The 16,515-nt window shown below is 43.5% G+C and overlaps 1 protein-coding gene across 1 annotated transcript in view; it reads right to left on the reverse strand.

Moving 5' to 3' along the window:
• The window catches only part of LOC309630332 (uncharacterized protein), a gene marked incomplete at its 5' end in the record, with an annotated part of 251,439 nt that overhangs the window by 15,081 nt on the left and 219,843 nt on the right, over positions 1-16,515 (reverse strand). The window contains one exon of the mRNA XM_082395446.1: positions 14,499-14,543. The remainder of the gene's footprint in view (positions 1-14,498; positions 14,544-16,515) is intronic.

Consider the following 16,515-nt stretch of genomic DNA (forward strand, 5'->3'; position numbering starts at 1 on the left):
GACACCTCTTTGGGGAGAAAAACTCTAACGATACGTGTTCACCTCTGAGTGTGTCTACCCTATTAGTGGAATGACCAAACATGTTATTTAATCCTGTCCTATTCACCTGTTCCTATGATAGCACCATACTGTTCTAATCAAAAAAAGTTTATGATATATTTTTAAACGTGGGCAAGTCCTACATCATTATTCCACTTTTTCAGGATTTTCCTAGATACTCCTACATGTTTTTTCTTTTTCAGGTGAACATTAGAACATTTTTGTCAAGTTCTCCCTAAAATCTCATTGGCATTTTTCATTAGGAATGTGTTAATAATCAGAGCTTAATTGAGGAGATTGCCTTATTAATATTGTGTCTTCAGTGGTAGAAATATAGAAAATGTTTCTCCATGTATTCAAATCCTCCTTTCCATGTCTCAGAAAGAAACTGTTTTTTTCTAAATATAAGTCTAGCACATTTCTATTCCCATGTATTTTATGTTTTGTGTGTATGTATGTCTTGTGAATGGGATCTCAATTTTTATTACATTTTCCATTAATTGCTTGCATATAGAACAGTACTGATCTGCATAATTATTTTGTAACTGATCCCCCTAAATGTTTATTAGTTCTGATAACTGAGTAATCCCAAGTCTTTTCACCTGAATGCCCCAAATGGCAGATGCCATTTTAATTGATGTAATTAACTCAATTTCTTTAAATCTCTTATTTTGCCATTCTTTTTTTTTTTTTAATTTTGCCATTCTTGCATTTGATTCCTTAATATGGTATTTGTTGTAATATAAACAAATTTGGAGAAACAATTTTATTAATAAAATCGATTCTCTAGGATGACATGGCATGCTTATTTCCCAGTATGTTCATTCCAATTTGACAAACATAGTTTTTCACTTGCTTCCCTTGGTTTAGACAGTCTTGTTTTGTTTTTTGGGGGGGCCGTGCAGCGCAGCTTGTGGGATCTTAGTTCCCCAACCAGGGATTGAACCTGGGCCACAGCAGTGAAAGTGCCGAGTCCTAACCACTGGACCACCAGGGAACTCCTAAAACAGTTTTCTAATTTTTAAATTAGGATTATTTCATCTCCTTTTAAATATGTAAATCTCGTAAAATATTTTATTATAAAACAGCAATGTAACAGGTTCTAAAATATTTATGCTACACTTTATTTAGTCAGATGCCTTACATTAACTTTTAATTTAGTGATAACATTGAATAATAACACACTGTTTCAGATTTCCAAACAGTGACAGGTCAAAAGCAAAAATCTGGTTGCTAATCGGCTGCCCTTGTGCCATGTCAAACTCTGGTTTCGAGCAGCAGAATTTGGCATTTTCGTTCTGCTTGCTCACTGCCCTGGCCCAAGGAAATGAGTTGGATGAGTGCCCTTCTTTTTTTATTCAGAGATGGCATAGATTAATTGTAAAGACTTCCTTTCATCTACATAACAGAATGGGTCCAGATAGCCTTTTAAGCTATTATCTGCAGTTTGGAACTTTGTGCTGGAAAGTCATAGCATTTATACAAAAGAGGTCTGTTAGAAACAGTGAACAATGAGAGTTTGACATTTTTCTCCTTCTGCCTCCAGAAAGAAACCAAAGCAACTATTTGATTACATTTATGTATTTCATAAAAGAATGTGGGGTTATATTCAAATGCCAGCAAACCTCATGGAAATGACAAAACTGTGCAGCTTGTTCAAGTGGACGTTCTCATTAATACCTCACTCCCATTGAGCTGACGGAAGGAGAGTGGCAGCAAATTATTCCACGTGCTCTATTAATCACTCAAACTGTGTACTTGTTTAAATGTAAGAAAAATAAGAAGCCATGCCCAATCTAGGATGAAACTCAGCCTCATTTTGTAAGGGGGGGGGGCAGCAAGGAAGGGGGAGAATAGTAAATAGTGTGCAACACATTTAGGATTTTGGCTGAAATAAGGCAATGTGTGCAAATACTTTAAACAGAAATTAAATCCAAAAAAATTTCTTTTGCCCTTCCTCGTAAGTACTTCTTGGTTACATCAGTTTTTTTCTGTTTCCTCTCTTGACTTCATTGATTTTGTGTGAGCCTGCATGTGTGCACATTCTTTGAATATAAATTGCTTTAATTAAAAACCACCTGAGCCAGAGCATTCAGTTCTCAGTTTAACAGGGTGAAGATTTAGCAGAAGGGCTTTCACATCCCAGTTGTCCTTCCAAAGGAGCTGTGATTTTCCAGGACAATCTTTTCTTTGAACCCAACATGAAAACACATTAGAGCTCTTTTTGGAACAAAGAAATATACATAGGAAATAAAGACATTGTTTTATCAAATCCTCATCTTCTACTCTGACGTAAGCTGGCTAGGAAAGAAAGCGTCTCCTTCCCAAGAGGAAAGTGGATCGAGTCTGTTTTCTCCGTACCTAATCCTGCTCCACCTGATTGGTATTATAAAAACGTAGAAGCGAGTTTTCCCATTTTCTCTTCCCTGGAGTTTCATCCCCGTCTCCCCTCATTTATCCAGCACAGGCTGTGAGCCCACGGCCATTGAGCCAGTGTGAATCATGACCTGGGTAACCAGGGTTGGGTCTGAGCTCCTCTATCTGGACTCTTCTGACATATTATTAATCATATTTATTTAAGCTGATTTGGCCTCATTCTAGGATGAGCAAGAGCTTTTGCTGTCCGAGTCTGGGCTGCTCAGAACACAGAGGAGAGCAAAAATCTCATGTTTCCTCCACCACATCACGCCCCAAAGGCCACCTGGCTAAGACCAATTCAGGGCACACTCATCCAGCGTGTTCTGTCTACATTGTGTCCTCTGACACGCATGGTGTGTTTGTGGTGGCCCTCAAGCTCGCCACTGCATAAACCAAGAATCCAACTTCTTCCGCCTCTTTCAGAGCTCACCCATTGCCCCAAATAATCCCTCTCCACCCACAGACCCAACTGTAGGTTTGCAGCAACGAGGTCCTTGCTGCATCCCATTGCCTATGAAGTCTTTCCAGTACCTCCTTTCAGGGGTCTCTCTAGCTTCTTCGCCCTCTGGATTCTCTACATGCAATCCAGTTCTTGCTCTCCCTCTACCTGTGTGGACTTGATGCCAACCCTACCTTCAGTTTTGGACACAAACTCTAGCCCATTCACTTCCAGAGGCTTGGGCCCCATCTGCCAGATGCCTAACACAGACACGCTTCAGGACGTAAGACGATGGGACGCACAGAATGCCCAGATTGTGCTCACTGTCTCAGAGTTTGTTCTCATCCTAATATCAAGAGTAACAAAAGTCTACTCATGCTACTTAACAGTCTGGTATCTGAGGACATCTAAGGAATATCCAAACCAAGTGTTGACAAAAATCACATGGTTCAGTTTTTATGAAACTAGCCAGGCACTTCAGTAGATTAAAAAAAAAGGTATATAATACACTGCCACTTTGAAAGTTTTAAATTAGAGTTTAAAATCTTTTTCTACACTTATTTAGCACCTACTGTATATGCCAGGTGGTGGCCTAGGCACCAGATAACAAAAGTGAATGAAGACACAGTTGGTTAGCCCAGGAACTTTACAATGTCACAGGGGAAATGAGACATAAACAAATAGCAGCGGTGCTCTAATAGATGTGAGCCCTGAGGATAGCGGGGACCCATGGCAGAGCTTCAGAGATCCTGAGTGGAGGGGTTAGGTCATTCTCCAAAGATTTATCAAAGGCCTAGTTTGTTCCCAACACTAGAAATAGAGTTAAAAGACAGTCCTGGTTTTCAAGTTGCTCACCATCTACTAGGAGAGCAAGATAAATAGATGAATACAGAACAATGTGATACAGGGTGTAATAGGGATATATATGGGATACAGTGGAACTCAGAGAAGGAGGTCCAACCATAGCGATTCAAGATATGTAACTGACCAATCAGAACTGACTCCGGCCATGAACGATTGGCTCCATAAATGGCTATACCAGCTGATTAGGAAAGAACCCTGTCCCTAGCCCAGTTTGGATGGCCAGGGGCCTTCCTGAAAATCAGGAAGTGATGCTTGATTAGACACTTGAAGGACAAGTAGAAATTGGCCAGGCAAGGTCATTTCAGACAGAGATGACAGCACAAATGCTTGGTGGGGTGAGAGCACAGTGCATAACCAGGAGAATCAGCATGCCTTCACCCAGCACCCCCAGTGAGCACCCCGTGGGGCTTATCAGAATCAGGCCCTGTGAAGTGAGACAGCCTGCTTGTTGAAACCATCTAGAAGCCATCAGAAGTGACATTTGAAGATAGTCAGGACTGGAAACAACACACACACACACGACACTGCTGTTTATAACCAGAGAAGCCCAAGATAGGTCCTGGATGATGAAGACTAACCCTGAGCCAAGCACTAAAAGGGAGAGGCTGGTAAATAAAGGAAAGCAGACGGAGGATGGAGAGTGGGAAACAAGAAAACGGGCTACCTCAGGAAAGGCCTGAAAACATTTCCCGAAGGAAAAAAAAAGAGAAAAAAGGTAAAGATCGAACCATAAAACTGCTCCAATGATAATCTATTTCAGGGACTTCCCTGGTGGCTCCGTGGTTAAGAATCCGCCTGCCAATGCAGGGGACATGGGTTCCAGCCCTGGTCTGGGAAGATCTCACATGCCGTGGAGCAACTAAGCCCGTGTGCCACAACTACTGAGCCTGCACGCCACAACTACTGAGACTGCATGCCACAACTACTGAAGCCTGCGTGCCTAGAGCCCATGCTCTGCAACAAGAGAAGCCACCGCAATGAGAAACCCTTGCACCGCAACAAAGAGTAGCTCCCACTCACCACAACTAGAGAAAGCCTGTGCGCAGCAACGAAGACCCAACACGGCCAAGAATAAATGAATAAACAAACAAATAAATAACTAAAATAAAATAATCTATTTCACAACTTAACTAAAGATAAGATAATAAGACTGAATGCAAAAATGGAAAAATAAATGGAAAATGAGTAAATCCAGTGTAACAAGTGTAGCAGGCATCTGTTGCTTCTGCCTGCCCTGACCCACCCCCATTCTTCTGTAACAGCGCCTCCCAGGCATGTGATTCAGGTGGACCTGACCGCCTGGTCCTCCCTTTGCCACGGGTGTGGAAATATGACCCAGGCCTGTGAAGGTAGCCCATTCTCTCAGGCCCCAGGGATGGGTTCACAGGTGAGCAAGTGATCTAGGCTCAGCCAGGCAGTCTCTGCCAGCACGTTCCTGATGGAGTTCAAAGGAAGGAGCTCTTCCTCATTGAGAGTTGGAGGCAGATTGCATGTGAACCTTGAGATGCTGAAAACCACCTTCACCAGTGAGAGATGGGGTCTAGATTACATCATTTCAGCCTCTCCATCCCTGGGCCTCTGTGTTATTTGAGCTAATTCCCATTTTTGCTTGAGCCAATTTAAGTTGGAGTCTGTTGCTTGCAACTGAAAAGTTCCTGATTAATTCAAGTAAACTTTCAGGCACTAAAATAATGGTTTTAAGTGACAGGCATTCTGGCCAGTTCCTAAGAACTTCCCTAAATGGCTAGATCTTACACTGAACTCTCACAGATGGAAATATTGGAAGTGAAAGCCAGAGAGCATTCACAGAAAGCACTTGGTTCTGATTTATTACAGAATTCCTGGTACCAAAAATTTATGCCAACCAAAAGCACTGCACTAAAGTATCTCCCAAAAATATTTTGTGAGTCAGAAAATCTGCCTAATGGATTCCTTCACTTCAGAAACACTTATTGAGCAGGTCCGGGGCCAGGCACTGTGCTTGATGTTGGGAGGAAATAGAAGGCATCCTCGCATAGAAAGATGCACAGTCTGGGGAGACAGACATGTGAAAGTGAGCAGAGTAAGAGCTGTCATCCAGGAGAAACAAAGTGCTGTGGGAGCCCAAAGGCGGAAGCAAATAGCTTCCTCCCCTCCGAAGTAAAAACAACCCTTCCTTTTCAGTGGAGAATAGATAGATCGCAGACAGGCTCACCTACCACATTCACTTGAAACGTGTTAGTTATGGTGGAGAAGATCCCCTCAAGCTTTGACATGCTTTCACACTCAATTAAAAGAAAGGGAAGCTGTACTTGTTGAGTTTCCACCCTGCGCAGGGCATGGTTAGCTGTCTGTGTTAACTCAGAGGACAAGGTGCTCTGTGACATGACAGAAGTGCCAGGGCCTCCACATGCTCTGAGACCTTCAAGGAAACAGTTCAACAGCTAACTACTCTGACAGTCCTGGTGATTAAAATACTGCTGACTCGGTCAAAGTGTAAGGGGGGTGGGGGGCAAAGAAGTCAGTAACCAAGGCAATTGTAATTTTAATGCAAAAAAATCCAGAGTAAACAAAATATCCAGATTTTAAATAAAGACGGGATCAGACCCTGCACTTGCGTGACTCAGCCTCACTCACCTCCCTCTAACTCCAGCCTTGCTCCGGAGATGGGGGTTCTGTGCATCTCGTAAGCTTTGTCATCTCCTGTCTGTCTTCCTGTCCCAAACAGCAAAACAGTCCTCCAAATGGGCATGACTCATGTGCCCATATTTGGGGACAACAGGATAACGTGAAGCCAGAAACTGTGCCTACAAACTTTGCTTCCTATGGAGAGAGGGAGAGAGGAAGGGAGATGCACCTCCTCCTATGGACGCTTGCAGAGAGGAGGGAAGCTTGTGTGGAGCCTGGAACCCAGTCTCGCTACTGAGATAGGGAGAGGGCTTGGGCAGGGGGTGAGGAGACTGTGTGTCCTATGAGAAGGCCTCGCTCACCAGGGTTATTAAAAACAGCATCAGACCCTCTTGAACAGTGATGACCTGATGGAATTAACCAAATCCTCCCAGGAACTTTGAGGACACCAGTAAGTAATGAAATTCCCCAATTTCCCCCATTTTCCCTCTCTCCTCAATCCTTTACTCCAGCCCCATTTTCTAGGAGCCTTTGGGGCCAAGTATAGGATTGTCCTCACCAGGCTCCATGCAAAGCAAAGGGAATGAGCCAGAAGTAAAACGGAAAAACCTAATGCGCTACCAACTCAGAGGTCGCTGAAGACAGATTGGGACCTGAGATCTAGCCAAATTCTGCTCCGAACCCATCCATTTTTTTCATCTACAAATTGAAGATGTATTTCTTGCTTTGCTATATCGAGGCATTCCCAAAGAAAAAAAGACTACAAAATGAAAAGGGCTTCGGATACAAGAAATTATTCTGTATATTTAGCTATAGAATTTTCCAAAAATTATTTTTAATTTGCTTTTAATATAACATAAGGGTGGGGAAGTTCTTGGCATTAGCTGTGATTTGTACTGAATGGGGAAGCATGCCACTTCACTACCCACATCAAAATAACCAAGATAGCTGACATTTATGTGCCACACATCATACCAGGTTTATATATATTATCTCATTTAAAGGTAGAGTTTTTTTTTTTTTTTTTAAATAATGGAGTTCAAAGAAAATTAAAGGGAATTTACATATCTTCTGTTTATTGAGACATTTTTTCATTCATTTGACAAAGACTTATGAATGGATAAATGAAGATACAGGATTTTTACTTCTATATATTTAAGGTCTCATAGGATTTCATGTTATCTTAGGAGATTTTGGAGTCATTCATAAGACAGAAAACCGATTTAGCCAATAATCGTATTATACTGACATCAAAAGTTATCTCAGGCTCTGAACTCGCAGTCAAATATATTTCCCCTACTGATACCTTAAAGCCATGCAGTGTTTTATATTTTGACTTTTGATGGTCTCCTCTCATCCTGGAAATCACCAAAATGCCCTCATGTAGTTCATGCAAAGCAGCCATTCCAAAAACATTTAGTTACCACCTACTGTGTTCTAAGAACCATGTGTTGTTAGTTGCAGGATCTACGAGAATAAATACGGTCCAGCTCTCACCCATGAAGAGATCATTGTTAAATGAAGACGTACACAAATAATTACAATATATCCCGATATGTGGCAACAGAGCGGAACACAGAAAGTGGGCATGAAGGATCCAAACCGCGTATTCTCGATCTTTCACATTCTAGGAACAAAAAAGTACAACACCCACTTCATAACACTGAATGATGTTTTCAGATGATCAAGAGAAAATCTACAACCAAGTGAGAAAAAAACTGGGAAGCTGGTGTTTAGAAACCTTATCAGGAAGTGTGGATTATCACACTCTTGAGAGATGTCCCTTTTACCCCAGCGTGTAAGCCTTTCGGAGTCAGATGGTGAAATCAATCATTGAGGCATCGGATTTCAGAGCCAGCTGGGAAGAACTGGCTGGATTCCAGCTCTATGGAATGGCCTGGGAGGGGCAACCCTCTGGATAGGCGTCCTGCACTGTTTGCTTAAAGCCCTTCTAGCATGTGCTGTAAGCAGCAGCTGACAGGTCTAGGACATCCCCCGCCCCCGTGCCTTTCCCAGGTGTTCTGGTAAAAAGCACCCCTGAAAGTCACTGAGACTGAGGAAAGGAGAAGGGAGGAACAGAGCACAGCAGAAATTCTCAAATGAGTTAAACAAATGAATGCTCCATCGCACTAAGCCAAAGAGGATCCATATAATACACTAAGGCTACAAGGGAGCTACAGTTCCTCCCCAGTTAGCCCTTTATTTTGGCCATGGCTCCACAAAATAAAGAATTGACACCCAAACGATTCAAGTCACTTGGGAATAGCCCCTTCCTATTCTTGCCAATAACTGTAATTATTTTCCCACACGTTATTTGAAGACTATTGACCGTCCATGCCTTACCCAATGAATAATTTGTCCAATTGTAAAAATGTTGTTGCTGGAACAACTAGACATCCAGACGTGAGAAATCTGAGGCCCAGACCAACTAGCTGAATCGTCAGGTAGTTGGTGGCAGAAAAAAGCCTAGAAGACCCCAACAGAGCTCTGGACTCCTCACCGAGGGCTTTGGTCAAAAAGTGTCTTGTATATGTTATGTCTCTCACTCAGACAACGATACTGAAGGAGAAAGAATGATAGAATTTACATTTGTGAAAGGTTTTCTATATATTAACAAGCTTCCGTGTACTTTTTTTTTTTTTTTTTTTGGCAAGGCTGGTGTCTCTTCCTAGCTATTAGCTCACTTCCTTAACTGTGCTTCAGATTCTTTGATTCTGGGAGAACAGCCTTAAGGCTCCGCCTGAGAACCCTGCACGCACTCCCTTGTCTCCTCACCTCCACTGTGGAAGGTCCACTTGGAAGCCGCCCAGGCCAAGTCCTCCCCAAGGAAGGGAGAGGATCCCACCCAAAGAGCTCCGGGAGCTCCCGCCACCTCCAGTGTGCATGTGCTCCCAGCCCCTCGCAGAGACCACCGCTGGAATTTAGCGAGAAGCCTGCAGAATAATTACTATTGCTGACAGCTGTTAAGGGCCCATTAGGGAGTGTCAGTTTTCCACAGGCAGCTGCATTTCTGAGAAAAGGGCCTGACCTTGGGGAAAAAAAACAACAAAAAACCCCACAAAACTAGCAGCTCTTTCTATTTCAAGAGAACAAGTTGTTGAACCTGAAGTGGCAAGAGAGTTCGCAAACCCCTTGATCCCTCACTTCTGGCACGTTCCATCCACCCTGGGCTAAGATGTGGGTCTGGACATAAGCACTTCCCCTCCCTACCTTCAAAACACAGTCTGAGAACATGGTGAACAGCCTTAGGAATTCTTCACAATCAAGGAGGAAGCTGGGGAGACTTGGGTTTGAAAGATGAGGCCAACCATGGCACATGCTTGGATATCCATTTATCACCTCGTGTTTGGGAATGTTAGTAAGTGCATGTACAGTGGTTGGTGCTTTGGAAGAAATGAAGGAGGCATCAGATGCCATCCCTGCCCTGGAGGAGCATACAATCTGGAACGGGAGCTAACACTTGGAAACAATTAAAAACCAAAACAAGACTAAGTACTACACATAATTCAGGGATGGTATCCCATGGCACTCATGGAGCTTAGGGAGCAGAGAGGTCACCAAAGGCCAGAGTGTGGTCCTCAACCTCCCTTTCTTCAGGCCCTCTGTAGATGCTGTCCTCCCAGGAGTCTGTCCCAGCCTTCTTGCTCAGTGGTTCCTAAGAACCCACTTTAGGACTCTCTCAGGTGCTGCTGACACGTACCCAACTTGAATGAGGATTAAGAGAGTGGATCTCATAGAGAACAGACTTGTGGTTGCCAAAGGGGAGGGAGGGGGAGGGAGGGATGGAGTGGGAGTTTGGGGTTAACAGATCCATACCATTATATATAGAATGGATAACAACAAAGTCCTACTATATAGCACAGGGAACTATATTCAATATCCTATGATAAACCATACTGGAAAAGAATATATTTTAAAAAGGATGTATATATATATGTATAGCTGAATCACTTTGCTGCACAGCAGAAATTAATACAACATTATACATCAACTATACTTCAATTAAAAAAAAAAGACAGTGGGTCTCCATCCTGGCAGCACATTAGAATCACTCAGGGACATTTAGAAACGACCTATGCCCAAATTCTGTCCCAGACCGATTGAATCATAATCCCCAGATGAGGGGCCCCAGCATCAGATTCCAGTGGGTACAAGGTGGAGAACCACCGGTTTAAGCAATAGAAGGTAATTTGCAGGCTCACCAAGGAAACCACAGGAAGGGCCAGGTGGAGCTACCTTAGGGACAACCGGAACCAGAACATTGAACACAGATCTTCTCTGTTCCCCTGCTCACTTTCACACCCCTCTGCTGCATCTTCTCAGACCACTTCCTCTGTGAGGTGGGATTCATTGCCAGTAGCAGCTCCGACTCACACTTTAGCAACTAGAAAGGAGAGGGCTTCCTTTCCTTGGGTCTATATTGAACCCTCGACCTTCAGTTTTTAAAAAAAGGCAAAACTCTGACTGGTCTATGTGCCACCCCTTGACCTGTGTTGAGATATTATCATTGGTCTAGCTTGGTTCATGTTCATGTTGCTACCTCTGAGGGGTGCTGGGAGACTAAAATAAAGCCTTGCTGTTCAAAGTGTGGTTCATGGACCAGCCGTGTAGACATCACCCAGGAGCTTGTTACACATGGAAATTCTCTGGCCCCATCTCAGATCTGCTGATTCAGAACCTGCCTTCTAGCAAGATCCCCAGGTGATTTGTACGCATGTGAAAGCTTGAGAAGGACTGCTCTATGCTCTGGTATCATTTTCTCAGTTGGTGAGAGTATAGGTATTCCTTTCTCTTGGTTTTGTGTCAAAGCCGCAGAAAACAGATGCCACCATTCCCCCTCTGCCACTCCCGCCAGCAGCAGTACCAACACCTGGTCTCGCCTGGTTGGCAAGAAACCCAATCAAGCTCCTCGTGCTATTTCTCTTTGCCCTTCTTAAAAGCTAGCTCTGAGGACTTCCCTGGTGGTGCAGAGGTTAAGAATCCGCCTGCCAATGCAGGGGACACAAGTTCGATCCCTGGTCCGGGAAGATCCCACATGCCGTGGAGCAACTAAGCCCGTGAGCCACAACCGCTGAGCCCTCGCGCCACAACTGCGGAAGCCCGCCTGCCCTAGAGCCTGCATGCCTCAACTGTTGAGCCCACGCACCGCAACTACTGAAGCCTGCGTGCTCTAGGGGCCCACGTGCCACAACTACTGACCCCGCATGCTGCAACTACTGAAGCCTCACGACTAGAGACCGTGCTCCGCAACAAGAGAAGCCCACGCACCGCAAACGAAGAGTAGCCCCTGCTCGCCACAACTAGAGAAAGCCCACACGCAGCAACGAAGACCCAACGCAGCCAAAAATAAATAAAACTTTTAAAAAATAAAAATAAAAGCTGGCTCTGATCAGCAGACTGGGGTCTGTGGTTTTGCTGCGGTAGCTGATATGGAAGGGGATGTGGTGCTCTGGGCCAAGTAGGGTCCAGCAGCTGGTGCTTATCAGCCCCACCCTGAGACACACACAGATGTGTCCACGGTGACCTTCCTGGCTGAGGACATGTGGGAACTCAGAGCTTCCCATGGGAATGGATGATGGAGCAAGGAAGCGAGAAGGTTGATGTAGGTGTGATGGCATCCTGCCAATTGCCTCTGAATGCAGAGCCCTGGCGTCTCTGCCAGCCAGAGAGGGGGATTTGCCTCTGAAACCCAGAAGCATGTGGGAAGCACAAACGTACAGTTTAGGCATTTGGTCACTCTGTTTGCTCAGTGATGCTCTAGGTCCCCCCGGAGGATACCATTCTTATGTTCAGTGCACTCCCGAGCCCCAAGCCCACCTTCTGTGTCCAGATGTCAGCCAGTTTTTTTATCCTTACCCTTCCCTCCCCCTGTCCATTTCCTTTCCTACTCCATGAGGAAAGGGTAAAAATTAGTGGGCATTCAGTAAATATTAGTTGAAGAAATAAATAGATGAATAAATAAACAAATGAAATTTTTCATATTTTTGAAGGAAAGATTTGGCTTTCATCTGCTTTCATGGATAAATAGCTCCACTTCTGGGGAACTACATGGAATGACCATTTAAAAAAATCATCACTTCATTTTTGTTTATATCTTTCCTACATCTCCACCCTCTACAAACAAGAAATCCGCTATATATTTGTACTCCAGAGCCTCAAAGTTTTATTCTCCCAAATATGAGCTACAGGAAAAGCCTTTGGTCTCAATGGCTTCTTACCAGCAGCTCCCCTAAAGGATGAAGATCATTTCTCCCCAACTATTTGAGTACTTTCATCCCAAGAAAAAATATATTTCTATCCCCTTATTCCAGAGCAGAATTAGAAATGAGAGCTGGCCTAACTACTTCATCTTATAGAGAAGGGAACTGAACTCCAAGGAAGGGACTAGATTAGTAAGAGGCAAATTGTGAGTCTCCTTAGTTCTGATCTAGTTTTTTCTTTCATACCACAGTGTAGCCCATTGACTGCCCTGCTATTTGCCCTTAACTCAGGGGCAATGGCATGGCCACTTTCCTGTGATAAGAAGCAGCCTAGGAAAGGGCCCCACCAAGTGTTCAGTCCAGCAGCCCCACCTCTAATGGGGGGCTGGGGGAGGATGGACCATGCAGAATTCCTGCAGCCAATTCCACGCCAGCCCCAAAGTTATTGACCTGATTTTCCAAAAGCCCACTTTTTTCTGTCTCCCTTACCCAGCCCAAGCAGCAATGGAGAGAATTTTACTCAAACTTTCCAAGATAACTTCCCTTTAGGCTGAGACCAAGCATGTGTAGCTTCAGGCCAAAGGAATATTGGGAAGTTTACGAGCCACTAAAAATAGACAGTTACAACAGAAACTCCCTCCTACTTCTGCCATTTTCCCTGTTGACTGCACAAATACGGAGACAGACTCCAACCATGAAAGGGAAAAGAAAGCATCACTGTAGCTCCAAGCTATGGTGTAATCTGAGGGGAAATAAGTTTTAGGAAGAACTCCGATTTCAGGAATGACAAATATCACGCGTGGAAAGTAGAGGACCCATTGGAGCGTTGTCTGGTGCTGAACCCTTCCTCCCAGAGCTAAGGGAGGGCAGGGCAAGAAGGAATGGCAGGGTGAACCCACAGCCAGAGAGGCAAACCCACCATAGGCCACTGCTCATTTGCAGGCTCTCATTTCTTTTGGGAATGAAAGCCAAGTTTAATCATGGTGTGGGTTCAAGAACATTTCAGAAGAACTCCAATAGGACAATTGGTTTCTTCGAACAATGTTTGCGCCAGTGATGCAGACTGTCCCTTGCTTTCTGCCTGGACTAGGTCTGTACCTGGTTGCTTTAAAGATTCTGTTTCATTTTATTCACTTTATAGAGCCTGGAAAATAGCCAAGTTAAGTACGGTCTTTAGGTCCCAATGTACCTCGTTTCCTGCCAGCCACATATCAGGAATCCCTGAAATATACTCCACGGAGGTGAGGGCTGTAACTTAGTGGCTTGGGTTAATCCAGTGTCCACTAGGCCTGTACGGCACTCCACGTGGCATTGGGATGAAAATAGAGAATCCCACAAAGAATGAGGATCAACCCAAGTGCTTAAGAGAAACCAGGTGCATGCTTGGCTGGTCCTGAAGCAAATGATGTTCATGGCCCTCAGGCTGTATAGGTGTGAAACACCTGAAGTTATACAAAGTAAGGAACAAAGAATAACAGAAACAAGGCTGTAGAAGAGAAAGCATATCTTTTCCATCCACTTCGTCCAGAAGGTAAGTGGGGCCCTGACATAGTTCTCCAGATTCTGGTTCTCCCCCAAAGGAATAATTTAAAGTTGTGCATGTTCCAAGCATCACCTGGGCACTTCTTGTACTTGAACTCTGTTTGGATCCTCTGCACTGACCATTGACCCACTGTAAGATGGCTGTATTCTTTCTATTTTTAAAGACTCCCAGAGGAGGAGAACCAGAACCTTCTTTCACTGGCCATTTTAGTCTTTTAACAGCCCTTTAGAGAAAATAAAAGCATCCTTATTTCTCACCTAAATCCCTCATGCTGCAACTTAAATCCATTCCTTCTTCTTTGGCTCTTGGTAAACATAGGAAACACCTGGAGCCCCTCCTGTGTTCACTGCACAATTATCTCAGGTTTCCCATTTTATTCGTTTTTTACCTTCTTATCCATCTCTTCCGAGTCCTCTCCAAATTCTTCATCCCCCTGTCTCATTATGGAGTCCAGAAGCAGTCACAATAATAAGTAGTGCCCATAATATGAAAGATACAAAATGTAAATAACATTATATAATACAATTATATGCATTAGCTCATTTGAACCTTAAAACCACCATTCCGTGTGATGAGTGACCCGCTATTATTATTTCTATTTTGCAGGTTAGAAAACTCAGGGAGTTGAAGTGAATTGTTCAGAATCACAAATCTAGTAAGTAGCTGGATGAGGAGCCAGATCCAAGTCTTCTAATTCCCGGCACAGGACCCTTTCATGACAGCCTCTTGTCTGTCTGCCGTGGGAAATCCTGCATCGAGTAGGACTGTGAAGACCAGCCCCCTGTCTAGACCCAACCCCTCCCTCCATTGATCCTCTGCACTCTGTTGACACTTGAGTCAGAGCAGGTCACACACTGCCGTTGCACTTGCTTTTTACTTCTGGAGGGCAAAGACCCTGTCCTACTCATTTTGGGTCCTTGCACCTTGCTGAGTAGCTTGGCAACTGTAGGTGCTCAACGGGTGTTAAGTAGAATGAATGAATAATGAATGATTTAAGTAGAGTGAATGAATGAATGACAGAAGCATCATAGGGAGGCATAGAGGAGGGTGTAGATGCAATCAATTCTACTACTTGCGAGGCAAATAGGCTTAATAAAATAAAAGGTACAATTACACAACTACTTTAGAGCATTAAATGAAGCTTCCGCCTTGAAAACTTTCATGAAATAGGCTTTACTGGTCAGAGCATATTATCCAATATTATACTATTCAAATTATAAACAGGTATTGCCATGGTTATAAAACAGTAAAAATATATAAAATACCAATGTTAAATATTAAATCAATTGTTTTGAGTGATTTCAAATCCTGGAAATTATTTTCACATGTTAATGGATAGTCATATTCTCCATCGTAAAATGACTTCTACTTTTTTTTCCAGAATATTTCCAAATAGTAAATGTCTAACCTATCACTAAGTACATGGCAAATATTTATTGTTCACATTGATGGGTCATATTATTATTCCTGACATCCCCAGAAAGCTACATAGGATAAGCCAGCTTAACATTTATGGAGCTTTGCCAACACTTTTCTTCCCACAAAAGATAACAGTATATTGGAAAGCCCAGCCTCTGTTTAGAGAGTGAGCTGGCTTTTACCTTCTTTATGGCTTGGGAGAAGTTAAAATTTAGATAGTTAAAACTAAACATTGGGGCTTCCCTGGTGGCTCAGTGGTTGAGAGTCTGCCTGCCAATGCAGGGGACACGGGTTCGAGCCCTGGTCTGGGAAGATCCCACATGCCGCGGAGCAGCTGGGCCCGTGAGCCACAACTACTGAGCCTGCGCGTCTGGAGCCTGTGCTCCGCAACAAGAGAGGCCGCGATAGTGAGAGGCCCGCGCACCGCGATGAAGAGTGGCCCCCGCTCACCGCAACTGGAGAAAGCCCTAGCACAGAAACGAAGACCCAACACAGCCAAAAATAAATAAATAAATAAATAAATAAATAAATAAATAAAAACTAAACATTGGAGCTATGGTTCACATCTAAAAGCATAATTTTAATCTAAGTACTTCATATACTGGGAAATTTATGTCCCCTGTGGCATACTGTAAAAATGGTCTTATTCTCTGCTTAGGGAGAACTTGCATTCAGTTGTGTAGTCATGCATGGTTAGCAAATTAGGAGCCAGCAATGCAGCAATAAGAGTATCCTCTCACAGCTAACAAAAGTCTTAAAAACCAAGTACTTATAATATTTAAATTCTATTCCTATTTTTATTCACTCTGAAAACTGAAGAGGAAGAGTGGTGTTTGATGTTATTGCTAAAGTACCATTATAGGATTAAAAGAAAAAAAGATAAAGGCTGAGTAATTGTTTATCTAATTATTTATGGCTTCTTATCTAAGATCAAATTTTTTTTTAGGTTCTCCAAGGGGAGAAGGGAAGTGGTTACTTCCTGTACA

This window comes from Balaenoptera borealis (assembly GCF_965194805.1).
Source record: "Balaenoptera borealis genome assembly, chromosome: 6".
NCBI lineage: Eukaryota > Metazoa > Chordata > Mammalia > Artiodactyla > Balaenopteridae > Balaenoptera > Balaenoptera borealis.